Genomic DNA, 21,535 nt, shown 5'->3' with positions numbered 1-21,535 from the left:
GTCAGTCTGCTTCGGTTTTTTAAACTTACGATTTTCTCTTTTCAAAAGTCAAGCGCCCTGCCACCTTGACCACATTTTAGTTCAACAATACATTAAAAAAAAATAAAAAAATTGAGTTCTCAGTTATTAGAAAAAAAAAAAAAAATTGCAAGACAAATAATTTTTTAAAATTTATATTTATTGTATACAAAAAAAAGGGACTATTTAGTTATAAAGAAACTCTTATATTAACAAAAATAGACATTCAACCTGCGGGGCCGGAAGGACCCTTACTCAAACTAGCAGAATCTTCTTTGTTATTTTTGTTTACCCCCTCCCCAACCGCAAACACGCACATCCTTGACCTTCATCATACACACTCACCCGAAGCTCGCTTCCCCCCCCCCCCCCCCACACCTCTCCCGTAACCTTCAGATCATCGGAATATAACATTACCAGTATATGAAGTACCTGCGGTTTACCTTTTTAGCAATCATTTGGGAGAGATGGTAGGTGAGGTAAATCACCCCTCCCCTTCTTCCTCTCTCTCTCTCTCTCTCTCTCTCTCTCTCTCTCACACACACACACACACACCCAGACGGGACGCGTGGGAAAATGGATGTAAAGGTGGTCGCCTTCCACCCTGAACTCATTATGCTTCATAGGCAGATTGACTTTTTTGGGTGAATTATATCTCCATCTCCCCTGGCTGGGTTCGCCTTTGATTTCTGGCTACCTTGTCGTGACGCCTTCGATTCAAGAAAACGAATTTTCGGCACACGTTTTATTTATTTTATACATGTATATATACATATAATTATCAGGTTGCATAGTCATGGGTAGACACAGTGCTCGAAAACGTCTCCTGAAAATCTGACTGTTGGTGTATATCGTTGGGAAAATAATTGCTAGCTCGTTGGCAACACTGGGAAAACTCTGGTTTGACCGTTATAACATTTCAAGGTATCAATAAGAAATTAATTTGAATTTGACTAGAGGACTAGAAAAACTTTATTTTTAGCAATCTTCGGGTATTTCCCCATGAAGCCATATTCATTGAAGAGTTTGATAAATTAATGTTCAGGAATATTTAGCGCACCGTCTTCAAAGTCTGGATCTAAAGGCGTATCTTTTTTTTTCACTGACCTGACACGTCACAACCTGTGGGCAGTTGAGACTAATTCTCGTTGCCTCGTCACAGGTCGTGACGTCGGACATGTGATGTGGATTACAACTTCCCATAAGTGGCGACATCGCAGGTCAGTGTTGAGGCCTTCTCTACCGATTGGTCTGGGTTTAACCCCAGATTGCACCACAACTGAACGCTAATAGAGGATCTCACAGAAAATGTTCGATTCTAAACAATGTCAAGGACCCAACATTAAAAGATTGCAGTTGCCAACTAAACAATGAAAATGTGTTTGTACAACATACGAAAGAGCCTAGAGCTCCATTTAAAGTGCTAAAGAGTGCACACAATTTACCGTATATCTTCTAAATTACATAGCTTATCAACCATTTTTTATTTCTGTTCACCGGATACACCAAATAGCTAGATATTTATCATTATCCTCCGTAGAAAACATGAGAACATCAAGAAACTGGAAAAACATCCGTAGAAAACATGAGAACATCAAGAAACTGGAAAAACCTCCGTAGAAAACATGAGAACATCAAGAAACTGGAAAAACCTCCGTAGAAAACATGAGAACATCAAGAAACTGGAAAAACCTCCGTAGAAAACAAGAGAACATCAAGAAACTGGAAAAACCTCCGTAGAAAACAAGAGAACATCAAGAAACTGGAAAAACCTCCGTAGAAAACAAGAGAACATCAAGAAACTGGAAAAACCTCCGTAGAAAACAAGAGAACATCAAGAAACTGGAAAAACCTCCGTAGAAAACAAGAGAACATCAAGAAACTGGAAAAACCTCCGTAGAAAACAAGAGAACATCAAGAAACTGGAACAGACTCAAAATAGTGCAGTGAGATTTATAACAAACTAATATTCCCATTTGACTAGAGTAACACCTTTAGTAAAATCACTAAATTTAGAAAGCCTTCAGGACAGAAGGCTCAAAAGTAAAGTAGCAATCATACATAAAACACTGAACCATAATCTTTAAATACAAAAACAAAATCTAATAAAATACCCAGAAAGACACAAAGATAAAGGCATATTCCTCGTCCCATATGCTAGGACAAATTTGTACAAGTGCTATTAGAGCATGGAATGGGTTGCCTGAATCAGCCAGGAAAACCAGTGACTTGGCTGAGATTATGTCATTGCTAAACGTCCATGACTAGATTGACCTATGGACTTTTCAGAAGTAACGTCTGTATTTCTTGAGATAAGATAAGATAAGATTAGAAGATGAAAATCCCAAAATCCACACTTGCGTTGGTGTATGAAATAGCATGATATTGCTGACATATTATTAAGTGATATTTCACTGTGAATGATTCTAAAAAAAAATTATTTTAAAACATTGCACCTGGTGTCAGAAGTTGGCCTGTTTCCTTAATCACCCTTCACCAGTCACACAAGCACGTATCAGTACAATCGTAAAAAAACAACACTTTCTTCTCCCCCTTATCAATTCCCGGCCTCGCTTTCATTTTGAATCCCCCTTTCATTCTCCTCCTCCTAACATTCACGTAGGTGAGACTAGACTATTTGAAGAGACTAGACTATTTGTGAGACAAGACTATTTGGTAAGACTAGACTATTTGGTGAGACTAGACTATTTGTTAAGACTAGACTATTTGGTGAGACTAGACTGTTTGGTGAGACTAGACTATTTGGTAAGACTAGACTATTTGGTGAGACTAGACTATTTGATGAGACTAGACTATTTGGTGAGACTAGACTGTTTGGTGAAACTAGACTATTTGGTGAGACTAGACTGTTTGGTGAGACTAGACTGTTTGGTGAGACTAGACTGTTTGGTGAGACTAGACTGTTTGGTGAGACTAGACTATTTGGTGAGACTAGACTATTTGGTGAGACTAGACTATTTGGTAAGACTAGACTATTTGGTGAGACTAGACTATTTTGTGAGACTAGACTATTTGGTGAGACTAGACTATTTGGTGAGACTAGACTGTTTGGTGAGACTAGACTATTTGGTGAGACTAGACTATTTGGTAAGACTAGACTATTTGGTGAGACTAGACTATTTTGTGAGACTAGACTATTTGGTGAGACTATACTATTTAGTGAGACTAGACTGTTTGGTGAGACTAGACTGTTTGGTAAGACTAGACTGTTTGGTGAGACTAGACTGTTTGGTGAGACTAGACTATTTGGTGAGACTAGACTGTTTGGTGAGACTAGACTGTTTGGTGAGACTAGACTGTTTGGTGAGACTAGACTGTTTGGTGAGACTAGACTGTTTGGTAAGACTAGACTGTTTGGTGATACTAGACTATTTGGTGAGACTAGACTGTTTGGTAAGACTAGACTGTTTGGTGAGACTAGACTATTTGGTGAGACTAGACTATTTGGTAAGACTAGACTATTTGGTGAGACTAGACTATTTTGTGAGACTAGACTATTTGGTGAGACTAGACTATTTGGTGAGACTAGACTGTTTGGTGAGACTAGACTATTTGGTAAGACTAGACTATTTGGTAAGACTAGACTATTTGGTAAGACTAGACTGTTTGGTGATACTAGACTTTTTGGTAAGACTAGACTATTTGGTGAGACTAGACTGTTTGGTAAGACTAGACTGTTTGGTAAGACTAGACTATTTGGTGAGACTAGACTGTTTGGTAAGACTAGACTGTTTGGTGAGACTAGACTGTTTGGTGAGACTAGACTATTTGGTTTTGAATCTATTTACTTACGATTCTTCTCCCCCCTCCTTTTTCCTTCTCTTTTGTCGGTCAATTGTTAGATAGTGTTTCGTTTTGTTTGGAGCGCCGCGATCGTTTGATCAATTTATGGGTCACGGCCCATTGAGCGAGGCCGCGGTTGACTGCCTGCACGTGAGGCATTGAATAGATTGCACGACAGGAGATCGATCTTCACAGAAACAAAACCTTCAGAGAAACAGGCAGAAAATATAAATTAACTTTGTTGTTTTTTGCTTAGCCTGGTACTGTCTATTAGAGTTGTGGTCCCTGAAGACATCATTAATGTTTTTAAGTCTTTCGTTACTGTGTGAGTTTGGGGGGGGGGGGGGGTTGGGAGGCAGTGGAGACGTAACAGTGCACGGGGCCTCCGGGTGAGTGTCAAATGGGGGCCCTGTATAATCCTTACCACATCACACTAACGGGCTCAACCGCTTTTCGACGTTGTAGGCCCATAGTATTATTACAAAACATATTTCCTAGCCATTGAAATAGAAGGCAATGACAAAGAAGCTGACACATTGGCCAAAGATGGGAAAATGAACAAACAATGAAAATTCCTCTATACCTAAAAGAAATCAAGAAAATGATAGATTAGAATGAACTAAATATTGTCCTCATCTTACAAAGTCAGAAAGAAACGTTATGCCATATGTGGGCAGGAATGTCTATCCAGACAAGTGCTATCCCAGATGCATCGTAGAAAAAGTGTCAACGAAAACACACACACACACAAATTTTCGTTTTTATTTTTTTTTTACTTTAAAAATTCAGATTTTGATAAATTAATTTACAAATTAAATAGATTCTATATATTTTAGGTCAATGAAATTAATTCTTAAACATAAAGGCATGTAGTATTTTTGTTTGTTTGTTTGTTTTTGTCGCTATGGGAAATTTTCAGAAGTGGATTCTGTGGTGCATGCAGTGTACAAAATAGGCAGGATTCATAAGATATACAATTTAAAATCAGATAATGATTGTACTCGTTTTCCAGCTCTGCAGAATCAAATTTCTAAGCTGTTTTTCTGTTATTCAGTTGGCAACAGGGATATTTCATTAAAAGAGTTTGTCTATTTGTTCCATGATCTCTTCCAATCTTCCTTTCTCAGTGGCGTCAATCGGGTGGGTGTCACCCGGTGCGGTTAGCTTTCCTTTTTTTTTTCTTCGCTGTAATACATCTAGTTTATAATGACCTACATTATTTGATTGTCGAAAAACTATAAAATGAGTGTCCTTTAACTTTTTTTTTATCTCATCAGTTTTTTGTCTTCCTTAAAAATTGTATAACTTCTGAATCTGGTCAGTGTGTGCTATGTCAGGTGTGCTATGTCAGGTGTGCGATGTCAGGTGTGCTATGTCAGGTGTGCGATGTCAGGTGTGCTATGTCAGGTGTGCGATGTCAGGTGTGCTATGTCAGGTGTGTTGTCAAACACACTTCAAATATGCTCACAGCCATTCTGACTCTAATATCTTTGACGTCGTTTGCTAAAACATTTATCAACTTTGTAACATGACAGACTGTACTTTCAGCTATGGGTTTTATCTACATAACATTTCCGTCATCTGATGGATATTTGTTATTCAATAAAGACTCGTTAATATGGTCGCAAAATGTAAAATATGCTTCTTTAATAGAAAACATCTGTGCAATATATCCTTCCATTGTTTTTCTTCTTTACATCAATCATAGCAACAACTTCCTTGCCAAATGTATTTGTTGCCGGATGTTCTTGTTTTCCAATTTTCCAATCCAGATGAATTCTTCATACGTCTTTTAAATTTTCCAATTTCGGACTTTATTTCAACCACACATTAAATTAAGTTACACATTTCTATTTCATTTCTAGACAAAAATAGTTGTCGTCACCATTAGAAAGTATCAGATCCATTCTTTTGACAACTGGAGTACTTTTCCTTTTGCTATGGATAGTAGATATCGTAAATCATGACTACTTGACACATGCAAAGAAGAAAAATTCACTAAAATATTCAAGTATATCATTCAACTGACACATTGTAACATTTCCTTCATCTAGATTAGAGCTTCTTTTCAATCATCATTATCAGAAATGGCGATGGCTACTTATGTATCTACAATTCTACAAAATTTTAAAAAATTTATAATATGAGAATTCAATAATATTTTATGCATGAAGAATACGTTAATTGTTAAACAGGGACTATTGGTAGGCAGTTTGATATTACGGTGCTAGCTGCACATTCAATAGATTCGATTTAAACATCCTTTTAATCACAGCAATGTTTATCTACATATATGCAGCTGGTATACATCTGAAAGTAAGGTTTCACATTTTCCTTATTAATTTGATAGAATTTCATTAAAAATTAAAATATGTTAAGTCGAAATGAAAAAAAAATGTATATAGATCTATGTATTAATTGTGAATAACATGTTCCAATATTTAGCCACTGTCCCTTTTTTTTTTTTAATTGTCAGTTATTCCCCCTGCACCTCCCTAGTGAAAGCCACTGCGTTTTCTTTCTTCTTTTTTTTTTTTTTTGTATCTTAGGTCCCATTATACCTTCCCTCTTATATATATAAGAGTACCCCGGTACCCCGTACCGGTGTGTACCGTCACAATAAAAACAATATATATATATATAATGATATATAACTAGTAAGCTTATTCTGTCGTGGGTCTGTGGCTGCGCACCAGCGCAATAAAAATAGACTAGAATGGATAGTGAAAGGAGGGAGGGAACTGTGTGTGATGATTGATGGTTGTTTTTTTGTTCTCCTTGGTATCTAAGTTACTTATTGAACGTCTATATATGTAAATAACGAAAACCAAAAAAAAAAAAATAATAAAAAAAATATAATCAATCTCCGAAACATAACCAAATCCCAAAATACTATCTTTTCATGCATTTTATCCTACACCTCCCCCCCCACACACACACACATTTCTCTCTCTGTCTCTCAATCATTTTTTGTTGTGTTTTCGACAATAATGTAAAAATTGTTGTACATGAATACAATTACTGAAACTGTTTTTTTTTTAAAACAATTATATCGGAAATATTTATTAAAATCGATGGTATTGTTATACGTGGAAAATTTGGTTAAGTTGGGTTTTACAAAGAGATGTCTCATTGGTTCACATGTGTGTTGAGTATAGTACTCTTGACAAATGTATTTCAAAATGGATTCGATACTATCATTGCAGTCACGCTGCTATATCTATAACACAACACCTACACTACGGAAGTCAATGCCTACTGACTTTTTATGCGTTCTACTCATTACACGTCATAATTCCTTGTGTTCACGTCACGCATTTCTATATTTAAACTATCCCAGACTAAAAAAAACGTATTCTCTAAACCCCCTGCGTCTAAGCCTTAACTGTGATACATTTAAATACAAATGTTTGCTTAGTATTTTTCTGAAAGACACAAAGATAAAGGCACATTCCTCGTCCCATATGCTAGGACAAATTTGTACAAATACTCCTTCTTCCCTAGTGCTATTAGAGCATGGAATGGGTTGCCTGAGCTAGCCAGGAAAACCAGTGACTTGGCAGAATTTAAGTCATTGGTTAATATGCATGACTAAATGCATGACGCGTAGGACGTAATCATCTTCTTTTTTGAAGTAACGTCTGTATTATATAAGATAGTATTTTTTGTAATAAAAATGATCATCCTGTTGCAGAAGACGTGACCATGAGTCGATGAAACATATCCACTGAAAGCGTAGACTCCAGTTGAGATCACACTGTTGGCGTGGTCGCCTTTGACGTGAGTAACAAGATTTAAAATAACCTTTGCTTAAATATATTTAAATATTATTTTCAAATTCATTTTTTTTCATTTAAGTTATCGTTAAAATTAGTTTTAAAAATCACCAAAAAAAGAAAATTAATTTTTGTGTGTGACTAGTGTTTACATACAATCAATCATACTATACCGCAATGTTTCCAGCATAAATAGTGCTTCTAATAATAATCGTTTACCTATTCGAAACTGTTTGAATCTGCACATTTTCTTTTCGTATGTATGGAGGAAGGGGGGACAGTTTGTTAGTGTTAGACACCTAGAGAGGGAGAGGGGAAGAGAAGGAGGGAGGGAAGAGGAGAGAGAGACGGTTGGGTCAGACAGACAGGACGATGAGGGTCAGCAGAATGTATCACATATCAAATTGAAGAAGTAGACAGTATCAGCAGAATGTATCACATATCAAGTTGAAGAAGTGGACAGTATCAGCAGAATGTATCACATATCAAGTTGAAGAAGTGGACAGTGTCAGCAGAATGTATCACATATCAAATTGAAGAAGTGGACAGTGTCAGCAGAATGTATAACATATCAAGTTGAAGAAGTGGACAGTGTCAGCAGAATGTATCACATATCAAGTTGAAGAAGTAGACATTGTCAGCAGAATGTATCACATATCAAGTTGAAGAAGTAGACAGTGTCAGCTTGTATCACATATCAAGTTGAAGAAGTAGACAGTGTCAGCAGAATGTATCACATATCAAGTTGAAGAAGTAGACAGTGTCAGCTTGTATCACATATCAAGTTGAAGAAGTAGACAGTGTCAGCTTGTATCACATATCAAGTTGAAGAAGTAGACATTGTCAGCAGAATGTATCACATATCAAGTTGAAGAAGTAGACATTGTCAGCTTGTATCACATATCAAGTTGAAAAAGTAGACAGTGTCAGCAGAATGTATCACATATCAAGTTGAAGAAGTAGACATTGTCAGCAGAATGTATCACATATCAAGTTGAAGAAGTAGACATTGTCAGCTTGTATCACATATCAAGTTGAAGAAGTAGACATTGTCAGCAGAATGTATCACATATCAAGTTGAAGAAGTAGACATTGTCAGCTTGTATCACATATCAAGTTGAAAAAGTAGACAGTGTCAGCAGAATGTATCACATATCAAGTTGAAGAAGTGGACAGTGTCAGCAGAATGTATTACATATCAAGTTGAAGAAGTGGACAGTGTCAGCAGAATGTATCACATATCAAGTTGAAGAAGTAGACAGTGTCAGCAAAATGTATCACATATCAAGTTGAAGAAGTGGACAGTGTCAGCAGAATGTATCACATATCAAGTTGAAGAAGTAGACAGTGTCAGCAGAATGTATCACATATCAAATTGAAGAAGTGGACAGTGTCAGCAGAATGTATCACATATCAAATTGAAGAATTGGACAGTGTCAGCAGAATGTATCACATATCAAGTTAAAGAAGCAGGCGACATGGATCAAAAGTGATTTCAAACGAAGTTTAGAAGTTTTAGAATTAGATCTAGTTAGCAAGAGACCAAAAAACATTAACGGAATGTGCCAATGAACTCACCCGCTCCCCCCCCCCTAAACTGATCACAGAAAGAGATGATCTAACCAGCACCTGATATTCACTCTGGTTCACACCTATCTCGAAGCCCTGCCGTACACCCAGGCTCAGCACCCCCCTCCCTACCTCACCCCCATTTCTCAATCCAGTCTGAACTCTCCCACGGATCTAGCTGTTCGGTTCTATTTTTTGCTCCCGACCCCTAGACGGCGTGACCTACATTGTGCTACCCAGGGTAAAGGTGAAAAGTGATAGGAAAATAGATGGGGTCGGGGATGGGAGGAGATCTATCTAAAACAACGATTCCCAAACTACGATAGCAGCAACTTGGTGGTAATGAACGCAAAATGAGTCGTGTTGAGAATTTCACGACAATAAAAATATGGGGTTCTTCAAGATTTCTAGGTCTTAATTTTGGCATCGAAAAAGTACTTCCGCTCACAAAAGTTAAGCTTTCCAACTAAAAGCGTCATTAGTTACAAAATGGCAGAAATGGCAGCTGAATTGAAATTTTAAAAAAAATGGCGTCCTTGGCGTCCTAGTTTATCAACGTAAAGACTAAGCTAAGCTCATTTAACGTGAAAGAAACGAATCAAGTACACTGTCAATAACCCTAAACTCTGTGCTCTACATCAACACCGCTACAAGGCGCCCAAGATCACTAACGCTACTCCGCGCCCTAGACAACTACCTCTACTCGGCGCCCTATATCACTGCTTCTCCTCTTCGTACTAGATCACTGTTTCTTCTTGACGCCCTAGATTACACCTCCACTCTGTGCCATAGATCCCTACCTTAGCTCGGCGCCTTATATCGCTGCTTTGCGCCATAGACCTCTAACGCTACTCGGAGCCCTGACTACCTCTGTAGAGTGAACCAATACCTTTGTCGCTATTCTGCTCAATGTGCTGTAAAGATTAGTAGATTATTAGATTAAGTAAGTCAGTGTTAGCGCCCCTAAGTGTAAGCAAGGCATGTCAGGGGGGGTTCTGAACATGAACTTAAAAAAAAAGGCAAATGTTGCCACCTAGCTAATGGTGTTTACTGTACCTAGCTTACTTTGGCGATTACTGCACCCGTGTGAGAATATCTGATGAAGCCTTTGATCTAGGAAAGGTGTATAGTTGTGTGTATGCATACATGTGTTTGTATGTAGGTGTGCGTGTGCATATATATGTGTGTGTGCGTAAAAGCGAGAGGGAGAGAGAGAGAGGGAGATCATATGTATCTATTACGTGTGCTCCAATGCCTCGTGAAGAAGAGGGCGGAGGAAAAAAGAAAGAGTAATGGCAAGAGGCAAATGAAAAAAACAAGAAAAAGGGAGGGGGGGTATGTTGGGGGAGGGGGATATTTCTTAAGTAAGTCTCTTTAATTTTCTTTGATGGCTATCCCGATCAATCCTTCTGAGAGACGCTCCGTCAGGTTTGATTAGTAAGTGTTTGTATGTGTGTGTGTGTGTGTGTGTGCGTGTGACAACTTTGTACACGTGCGTAAGCTTAGGGCGAAGCATAAGGATTCTCAGTTTGTAATGTCACGGGATACACTCGCTAATATTTAAATATGTGTCTGTTCATTAGTAATCCTTCGTTTAAAATGAATTAACAGCTTCGGGACTAAGTGATGAACATATTTGTTTAAAATGCATCTTATGTTGTCAACTGTAAGGCTTCATTTTAAGAGGTTATATTTGCTTATCTAGATCTCTATTTTTAATTTCAAAAGTTCTATTGAAATTTCTGCTAGTTTGATTTCATAAGTTCCATTGAAATACCATGCTAGTTTGATTTCATAAGTTCCATTGAAATACCATGCTAGTTTGATTTCATAAGTTCCATTGAAATACCATGCTAGTTTGATTTCATAAGTTCTATTGAAATACCATGCTAGTTTGATTTCATAAGTTCCATTGAAATACCATGCTAGTTTGATTTCATAAGTTCTATTGAAATACCATGCTAGTTTGATTTCATAAGTTCTATTGAAATACCATGCTAGTTTGATTTCATAAGTTCTATTGAAATACCATGCTAGTTTGATTTCATAAGTTCCATTGAAATACCATGCTAGTTTGATTTCATAAGTTCCATTGAAATACCATGCTAGTTTGATTTCATAAGTTCTATTGAAATACCATGCTAGTTTGATTTCATAAGTTCTATTGAAATACCATGCTAGTTTGATTTCATAAGTTCCATTGAAATACCATGCTAGTTTGATTTCATAAGTTCCATTGAAATACCATGCTAGTTTGATTTCATAAGTTCTATTGAAATACCATGCTAGTTTGATTTCATAAGTTCTATTAAAATTTCATGCTAGTTTGATTTCATAAGTTCCATTGAAATACCATGCTAGTTTGATTTCATAAGTTCCATTAAAATACCATGCTAGTTTGATTTCATAAGTTCCATTGAAATACCATGCTAGTTTGATTTCATAAGTTCCATTGAAATACCATGCTAGTTTGATTTCATAAGTTCCATTGAAATACCATGCTAGTTTGATTTCATAAGTTCCATTGAAATACCATGCTAGTTTGATTTCATAAGTTCTATTGAAATACCATGCTAGTTTGATTTCATAAGTTCCATTGAAATACCATGCTAGTTTGATTTCATAAGTTCTATTGAAATACCATGCTAGTTTGATTTCATAAGTTCCATTGAAATACCATGCTAGTTTGATTTCATAAGTTCTATTGAAATACCATGCTAGTTTGATTTCATAAGTTCTATTGAAATACCATGCTAGTTTGATTTCATAAGTTCTATTGAAATACCATGCTAGTTTGATTTCATAAGTTCTATTGAAATACCATGCTAGTTTGATTTCATAAGTTCTATTGAAATTTCTGCTAGTTTGATTTCATAAGTTCTATTGAAATACCATGCTAGTTTGATTTCATAAGTTCCATTGAAATACCATGCTAGTTTGATTTCATAAGTTCTATTGAAATTTCTGCTAGTTTGATTTCATAAGTTCTATTGAAATTTCTGCTAGTTTGATTTCATAAGTTCTATTGAAATACCATGCTAGTTTGATTTCATAAGTTCCATTGAAATACCATGCTAGTTTGATTTCATAAGTTCTATTGAAATACCATGCTAGTTTGATTTCATAAGTTCCATTGAAATACCATGCTAGTTTGATTTCATAAGTTCTATTGAAATACCATGCTAGTTTGATTTCATAAGTTCCATTGAAATACCATGCTAGTTTGATTTCATAAGTTCTATTGAAATACCATGCTAGTTTGATTTCATAAGTTCCATTGAAATACCATGCTAGTTTGATTTCATAAGTTCTATTGAAATACCATGCTAGTTTGATTTCATAAGTTCCATTGAAATACCATGCTAGTTTGATTTCATAAGTTCCATTGAAATACCATGCTAGTTTGATTTCATAAGTTCTATTGAAATACCATGCTAGTTTGATTTCATAAGTTCCATTGAAATACCATGCTAGTTTGATTTCATAAGTTCTATTGAAATACCATGCTAGTTTGATTTCATAAGTTCCATTGAAATACCATGCTAGTTTGATTTCATAAGTTCTATTGAAATACCATGCTAGTTTGATTTCATAAGTTCTATTGAAATACCATGCTAGTTTGATTTCATAAGTTCTATTGAAATACCATGCTAGTTTGATTTCATAAGTTCTATTGAAATACCATGCTAGTTTGATTTCATAAGTTCTATTGAAATTTCTGCTAGTTTGATTTCATAAGTTCTATTGAAATACCATGCTAGTTTGATTTCATAAGTTCCATTGAAATACCATGCTAGTTTGATTTCATAAGTTCTATTGAAATTTCTGCTAGTTTGATTTCATAAGTTCTATTGAAATTTCTGCTAGTTTGATTTCATAAGTTCTATTGAAATTTCTGCTAGTTTGATTTCATAAGTTCTATTGAAATACCATGCTAGTTTGATTTCATAAGTTCTATTGAAATACCATGCTAGTTTGATTTCATAAGTTCCATTGAAATACCATGCTAGTTTGATTTCATAAGTTCCATTGAAATACCATGCTAGATCGCAAGGTCTGAGAGGCGAACTTACTTTTATATTTTAAACATTTAATTCTAAAAACAAAACCAACAAAAAATGTTTTAAAGACTGTTTTATTTTCGTAATGAAATTACCAACAGAGGCCAGATTTTGTGAAGCTGCTGTGACATCTCATTCTTTTTTTTCTTCTAACCGTACAATATTGCATAATCAAGTACTTCTACTAACGTCAAGCCAATGATTTTAAAATGGCCCGTGGAACTTACGCGCAACATATTCCAGTACCTCTATTTATTTCAGCCCTTTTCGGAATTCACACCAATATTCAAGGGCGGTAATTTCCACCGAAGTCGTTAGCTAAATTTATATTTAAGATGATTATATTTTATAAGTTATAACGGTCTAATCGTTTTCACTGTGCGGCCAATTTTATTATTAATTAATTTTTTTAAAATTATTTGTCCACATAGATTTACACAAACTTTTATTTTTCTAGGAAAATCGTTAAAGCCGTTCTCGAAATACCCGTCCATTATTACAAAGCTGTCTGTCTGTCTGTCTGTCTGGTAGATGGTTTGCACACGTTATTAATCCCACACCCATTCTCGGATCAAGCTGAAATTTCGCACAATTATTTCTTTTTACCTGACAACACAAGAATCAATTTTAAAAAAATTAACTTAAATTCAACTATTGGTACTTAATTATTTTGTTTGGTATCTTGAACAAGGGAAAGAAATTGTACTTGACAAATTAAACACTTGAGAACTATTGAACCCTGAATGAACATTTTTATCCATTTAAAAAACGATCATGTAAACATTCACCAAGATACACCTTTTCTTTTCCCCTCCTTTCACAACTGGTCCAGACATGTGATAGGATCATAGCGCGTTGAGAAAGCTTGAAGCTAAACAAAAAACAAATGGTAAAGATATTTCTAATCGCACAGATTTATTATGTCTTGGTCGAGTGTATATAGAGTTACATACCGTGATCAAAAACTAGTTGATACATTTAAACTTAATATAAGCTTTGTTTTTTAAAAAGGTATTTAAAAAAAAAAATTCTTGTTTTAATCCACCCACACGTGAGAAGAGTGCAAAGCTAAAGGTATGAATTAAAATAAAAACACAACAAAATCATATGAAATGAATATTCTCTCGTTAAATGCTTTATGCTGCACAATTTTATTTTCTATCAATGCAGTTCATCTCCTTTCGAAAAGTGCATTTACATTGTCTCCCCTTTTTAGTGCTCTCTTTTTTAAAAAAAAAATATATTTTTTTTTAAATTTTTGAACTGTATTCTGTTACCTTTCGTTTTTCGTAACACCTGATTCTGGTCTCTTTGTTACAAATGTGCATCAGATTTCCAATGCCACTCTTCGCTCGGAGAGATTTCTCCTTCTCTTCTTTATTAAACTTTAAACCTTTCTTTTAGAAGATTAAACAAAAAAATCAGTGAAGTCCTTTCCCTATTGACAATAAGACTCGTGACCTTTTGCGTCTACGCCTGGGCTCCTTATAAATTTGCGCTCCTGTGAGAGATCGCAGTCGTGTAAATGAGCGCGGTGGTTAAGATCATATTATGTAAAGCAGTGTAAAGAAGTGTAAAGCGGCCCTTGAGCTGGGGGCTTCACTATATTTACAGTATTATTTTCTTGTGAAGTCAAAGAAAGACGATTGCGTCGCGCTGAAAAGGGAGGGAGGTGGGGGCTGGGGTGGGCGTCGGGGGTGCTGGATATTGACTTTTTAAATGTGAAAACTCAGAAGTTGAGTAGCTCTAATATAGGTAGGCCAATGTGGGTCACTGGGTTGTGACCTTTAAAGGGGAACTGCTATTGTTTACGATTAGTGGCGTGAAGGCCGGGGGTGTGGGGCGCCTCTAAGTAGATCGGGAGACTCTCCCCTTTGTGCTTTATCATGTCTCTGGTTTTTATTTCTGAGTGAGAGAGTGTGTGTATTTAAGCAAAGGTCCTTTAATACACACACACAAAAAAGTGTAATTGAATGTAAGGGCGCCTCCAATGCCTCCACGTCTCACCCATTCCCCCTGTGGGGTACGCTAAAACTATATCGGAACAGCCATGAATTTAATTATGAAGTACTGTCTATTCAGTTAATCGGACCATCGGTAAATCGGACCCGCCGCTTACTCGGATAGAATATTAAAGTACCGAAACAAATCCGATGAAGTAAAATGCAATGTATAGGACCAGCCGGGTATAGAATAAAAACGATTGCGTCCCGATGTGGTCCAATGAACTGAATTTGACAGACAGATACTATGAATAATCGCTCAAGTGTATCTAAACTTTTCATATTAATTCACCTCTAACTTCACCTAATTGGTTAATCAGAAATATTTTTGCGAAGATACATTTTATATTTGTATAATATTGATATTTGTATTACTTATATAAAACAAAAAAAAACAAATCAAAGACAAGGATAATAACAAGAATGTGGATAATAAACAGGTGTGTGACGACAAGCATAAACTAGTTCAAGGATAATGACGATAGGGATAATTCAATAATTTAAGATTCATAAAAGATATAAAGATTCTAAACTAGGATAAGGCGGATAAATGAGGATAAAAATGATAAACGAAGGTTCGTCGAATCAATAACTTCATCATCTACAGTGTTTTAAAAAAAAATGAAACTTTGTTATAAAAATGTCCATTGAACTATTTGTGATTTAAGGCACGGAGTGATGTCCGACTGTTCAATATGTATTGTCATATTTGTATGTCCAGGTAGAAGTTTGGATTTTTAAAAAATGTTTTCTACCAATCATCTCTTCTCTGATTAGTGTGTGGCTGTATGTTTTTCAGAAAATGTGAAAGAGGTCAGTCGTTGTGCTGGCCACATAAACACCATTGTTAGCCTCTGTCCACATGAGGTGGATCTAATTAATATTTTTTAAAAAATTATTTTATTTTGTTTATGGGTTTGATATCACTATAAGCATTGAACAGTAATGAAAATTTCAATGGTTGGTGCAGAGACGCACTTAAGCCGACCGCTTGTGGACGCACAGATATGACGACATGAATTGAACGCGAGACTCTGCCTTGGATATAGATAAGACTGATCGTGGAGGCTGGGTTTTTAGAGGAGTCACATCTTCAAGTTCAATGTTATGGTGACTGAAAGTGAAACTAGACAGTTCCCTTTCTGAATCGAACATTCGTATTAGATCTCCGGCAGTTGACTTGGTCTATTGAGAGTTAATTCAATCTTGTGTATGTCTTGATCTGTAAGCTTGTCAATAAGAGCTCAGCTAAAGTAATACTACGCTCATAGAAACACTCAAGCAGTCTTCCGATCATCACAAACTCTTCAGACCCAGATTAGACATTATACATTGGGCTACTCTTGTAGGTGTGAGAACCGCTGTGCGTGTAAAAGAAGAATGAATTAGAGAGGCGAAGTTTGAACTTTAAGGCCAAGTGGGGGTCAAAGAAAGAGATTATAGAAAATGTTTTTGTCTTTTGCCTGATGTCTACACAAGAGAGAGAGAGAGAGAGAGAGAGAGTCATGCTGAACTTTAACCCCTGAAGGGCTTTACAAACACGGTCGTTGAGGTACAAAGCTGCCCCGTCCCCTTGCTGTTGCTTGCGTCACTGATGAGCTATTCTATAAATCCAGACTAAAGATGAGCACTAAATAACCAAACAGATCTAGATGGCATGAGCTTATGCCGAGGGCTACTAATCAAACAGATCTAGCTGTAATGAGCTTAACACGAGGGCTACAATAACCAAAAAAAAGATCCAGCGTTCCATCTGTAACAAGCTCACGACAAAGGTCTCAAAATTCCACTGTGAGTTGTTTTTGTCTAAACTACCAATACATAAGGAAAAAAAGGCGGGTTCGAATCCTCTAACAGGCAAAGATGTTTTGTTATCTAATGTATATCATTGAAAATAAGGAGCATGAATGTATGTATGTATGTCCCGCATAGAAATCAGACCCCTTTAACCAATCTTGATAAAACTTGGTATAAATGTTCCGTAGATCATGGCCCGAGAACGTAGTGTATGTTTTCAGTCCCTCCCACAATCGAGGAGCCCTAAAAATAAAAAATAAAAATACCTAGATTAATCTCTGTTAAAGAACGAAACTTTTTGACAAATCACAGCATTTTATATTTGTGTATGTCGGCTGAACGGGTAAACCCATTTTCATACTCTACACTCCACTTTTATTTTCGTGGCTAAATAAACAATAATTTGAAGGGAGCATTCTCCAAGTTTGACATAGATCTACATTCAATCTAGTAGATCAGTAATACACAAACGAAGACCAGCAGGCCGCGGGTATATCCGGCTAGTTACCGGCTAGTACACATAAACTGTTATTGATAGCTTCTTAATTGTCTAACGTTCTCTGCAAATGAGGAAAAACAAATTATAAAATGTTTTTTAGAGTAGAGTTTCCCCTTTCAGACCTTGTGGTCTATAGGGCAGATGATGTAAAGGCCATCTGTTTCTTTGGCCTACTGTTAACGAGGGTGTCATGTGACCAGCACAACGACCAACCGTACCGCCTTTACTTTTCCGCGTCAAGTACGCATTAGAGCTGGGTGGACTCAGAGGCCCCACGAAGATACAAAATTTAAAAAATCCCAGTCTTCAACAGGATTTGATCCTCGGTTCAAGCTTTACCGCTCAGCCACCGCGAATCCTGTTATTATTTGCCAAATCATAAAACACTACTGGCTAAATTATAAATAACCTCTTGGTAAATCATACAACACCACTGGCTAAATTATAAATAACCTCTTGGTAAATTATAAAACACTACTGGCTAAATTATAAATAACCTCTTGGTAAATCATAAAACACTACTGGCTAAATGATAAATAACCTCTTGGTAAATCATAAAACACCACTGGCTAAATTATAAATAACCTCTTGGTAAATCATAAAACACCACTGGCTAAATTATAAATAACCTCTTGGTAAATCATAAAACACCACTGGCTAAATTATAAATAACCTCTTGGTAAATCATAAAACACCACTGGCTAGATTATAAATAACCTCTTGGTAAATTATAAAACACCACTGTTCAAATTGGAAATTAGTTCTGGGCAAACTCTTTGACTGCACAACCAAAAATTAAATCCAAACCTCATTACCAATTTTTTATCCATATCCACCATTGTATAGAAAGTAACGGCGTAATTGATGACGCCGTGTCTATAACAGAAACCCCTCACATCAGATGGAAGAAAGAACCATTTAGTTCAGCGGTTCTCAACCTTTTAAGCTCGGCGACCCCTTTTTACAATCCCCCACTCTGACGCGACCCCCCTTCACACACACACACATACAGCAATAGAAGAATAGACAAATAAATCCATATTTTCGATGGTCTTAGGCGACCCCTGGCAAATCGTCAATCGACCCCCAAGGGGGTCGCGACCCACAGGTTGAGAACCCATGATTTAGTTGATACCATCACAGAAATATTCTAGTAGAACAAGTTAGTGTTACCAGATAACCACCACCTTCGTCTCTTTTTCATTTCCTTTCCTTCATTCTCTTTCTCTCTTTCTTTCTTACTCTTTTTTCCTCACTCTCTCTTTCTTTCTCTTTATCTCTTTCTTTTCTCTTTCTCTCTCCCTCTCTTTCATTCACTTTCTCTCTCTCTCTCTCTCTCTCGTCTTGGATATCACTCGAGATAATATCAGCACAAGACAGTGAACAATTAAAAAAAAAAACTCACCTCCAAAAAAAAAAATGTGCCCCTCCTCAAATCGCCAGTTTCATTGACCACTAATAAAAATATTTAAAAGAAAAAGTAGCGCCCCCGCCCCCCCTCCTCTCGCATGAGCCGGTCAGGCAACAATCAACTTCTTGTTAGCACTTATTATGACCCCCCCCCCAACCCCAACCGCGACTTTCCAATTGAGTCCCCGTCAGTGAGCAATAAAAACATAGGAAGGTCTGTAGCTTCTCGGCCACCTGACCCCACATAACCACCCTTGCACCACCTTTAAGCAGCCCCTCCCGAGAGTCTGATGACTGTAATCATGAGAGAATATTGAGAAAAAAGAAAAGGAGAAAGGAGTAAACAGAGGAAGGGGGGGCGAAGTATAATACCATACTCTTTCCCTGGCTTTTCCAGCGTCCATCGTCAACCTGGGCCGTTGTTATTGTTAGAGCCGGCCCTCTTCATTCGCACGCGTTAGAAATTTGCATTCAATTAAACCTTTTTTAAAAAAAAAAATATGGTGTTTTTGTCACTATGTGCCTGTGTGTGTGCGTTGGAGGACCTGAGCCCTAACAGCGGTCCTCACCAGTGACGCGTGCCAGTGACGCGTGCCGCCCAGCACTGACCTCAAAATACAAATATTTGTAAACCATCTGTCTGAAAGAAAGGGACACGAGTAAGGGACCTCACTCGTCTGTGACAATATAACTTACAACACAAGTTACCCAACCTTTGTTCATTATTAACTATAGCAACGTGAATAAAATGTATGATCTGTTTTCTAGTTGTGTTAAGTTATTTTATTATTAGCGCTAACATTGTTATTTTGACTTGAGTACTTCATCATAATCTTATATAATACAGACGTTACTTCAAAAAAGAAGATGATTACGTCCTACTATAATGCTTGTAGGTTGATGGCTTGTAGCTCCAAACAGCTAGTATTTAATGCAGGACATGCCTAAGCTTTAAAAAAAAACACGTCTTTTTAAAATAAAACTTATAATAATTAATAATAATAAACTAATTAATAAACAAGGAAAATAATGCATTTTTGGACGACCCACATTATAATTTCCCCCAACCCCTTGTAAGGAGTCGTGGTGGTTGAACGGTAGAGTGCTTAGCTTCTGAACCGGAGTCCCGGATTTGAATCCTGGTGAAGACTTGGGATTTTTAATTTCGGCATATTTGGGCGTCCATGAGTCCACCCAGCTCTAATGGTCAGCCGACATTAGTTTGGGAAAAGTAAAGGCGGTTGGTCGTCGCACTGGCCACATGACACCCTCATTAACCGTAGTCCATAGAAACAGATAGCCTTTACATTGTCTGCTTTATAGATCACAAGGCCTGGAGGTCCAAGCTTAGATACGTAATATGTGTCTGGCGTAGCTTTTGTTTTGTTGGTTGGTTTCACAGGTTTCGAATATTCCTTGAGATATGTAGTGGCCCAAACCTCCTTTAGAACGACTGTGGATGAACACGGGAAGGGTTCGTTCCCAAGACCATTGGCGTGACATTTCAAACTCATGTCATACGATCAGGCACAAATTGGAATTGGTCATTAGATTAAGACTAAGACTGCTTTATTGATCCTTATGGAAATTTGTTATGATTACAAGGACTCTTTTTCTTATATACAGACAACACAACAGAAACATACACATTAATAGAACAGACACAACATAAATAGTTCATTCAGCGACTACAAGATAGATTTGGATTTTCTTTCACCGAAGTTTTAAAGAGGAATACAGATCTTCCATTTGTGTGTGTGTGTGTGTGTTTTTAATCAAAGTTTCTTATTCCATATGCTAGGACAAATTAAATTTTGGCTTTTATATAGCGCTACTGTCATGCTTATAGCATGCTCAGAGCGCTTTGGTCCAATCTCATTTGTGGACCAATGGGGGGAGGGGGTATCTAGGAGAAGGTTTTTCCGTGCTGCCTTTAGGCGCTCAGTAAACAAAAATCCACCCGAATCGGGTGTCGAACCTCGAGCCCCTTCATAGGTAGCCAAGCCAAGCTAAGTTCAATCGCACTTAGCCTCTCGACCAGCTTCCCAAATTCGTACACGTACTCCTTCTTCCCTAGTGCCATTAGAGAATAGAATGTGTTGCCTAAATCAGCCAAGAAAACTACCAACTTAGCAGAGTTCCGTCACTAATTAACATGCAGGACTAGACTGACACATGAGATGTGTAGGACGTAATTACTTTCTCTTTTGAAGTCTGTAATCTATAAGATACGTTTTTCTCAGATGTCCATTTAAGACCTTTGTCCCGGCAGTCTGTGATATCTCTGCGCCCGGAAATGAACTGAAAAACATGGTCCCAGGTCTCCAGGGCACTACTTACCAACAAATCACCATCCATCGATCCATTAGGCTCAGTTACTACCGACACGATTGCTATAAATGTATTGATTTCTTGGGAATTCAGCCTAGACTAGAAAACTTTATTTCAATTAGTCATATCATTCCCGTCGTTATGCTCGTGGTTCACTCACAGCTTCCGGAAAAGTCGAAACTGGCCCCAGTGGCGTAGCGAAGTTCTTTACACGGGTGAGATCCATTTTTTTTTTGTGAGCCTACAGACCTCTGAGGATCTAAAGTC

The 21,535-nt window shown here is 36.9% G+C and overlaps 1 long non-coding RNA gene across 7 annotated transcripts in view; it reads left to right on the top strand.

The window, feature by feature from the left end:
• Positions 1-21,535, top strand: part of LOC106073339 (uncharacterized) — a 314,185-nt gene that overhangs the window by 69,922 nt on the left and 222,728 nt on the right. For all 7 annotated transcript variants that reach the window (XR_008774787.1, XR_008774790.1, XR_008774791.1 and 4 more), the window contains one exon: positions 7,517-7,602. This is a non-coding gene — a long non-coding RNA (uncharacterized LOC106073339). The remainder of the gene's footprint in view (positions 1-7,516; positions 7,603-21,535) is intronic.

The sequence above is a fragment of the Biomphalaria glabrata genome, chromosome 14, assembly GCF_947242115.1.
Source record: "Biomphalaria glabrata chromosome 14, xgBioGlab47.1, whole genome shotgun sequence".
Classification (NCBI taxonomy): Eukaryota; Metazoa; Mollusca; class Gastropoda; family Planorbidae; genus Biomphalaria; species Biomphalaria glabrata.
This window is presented reverse-complemented; position numbering and strand designations above follow the sequence as displayed.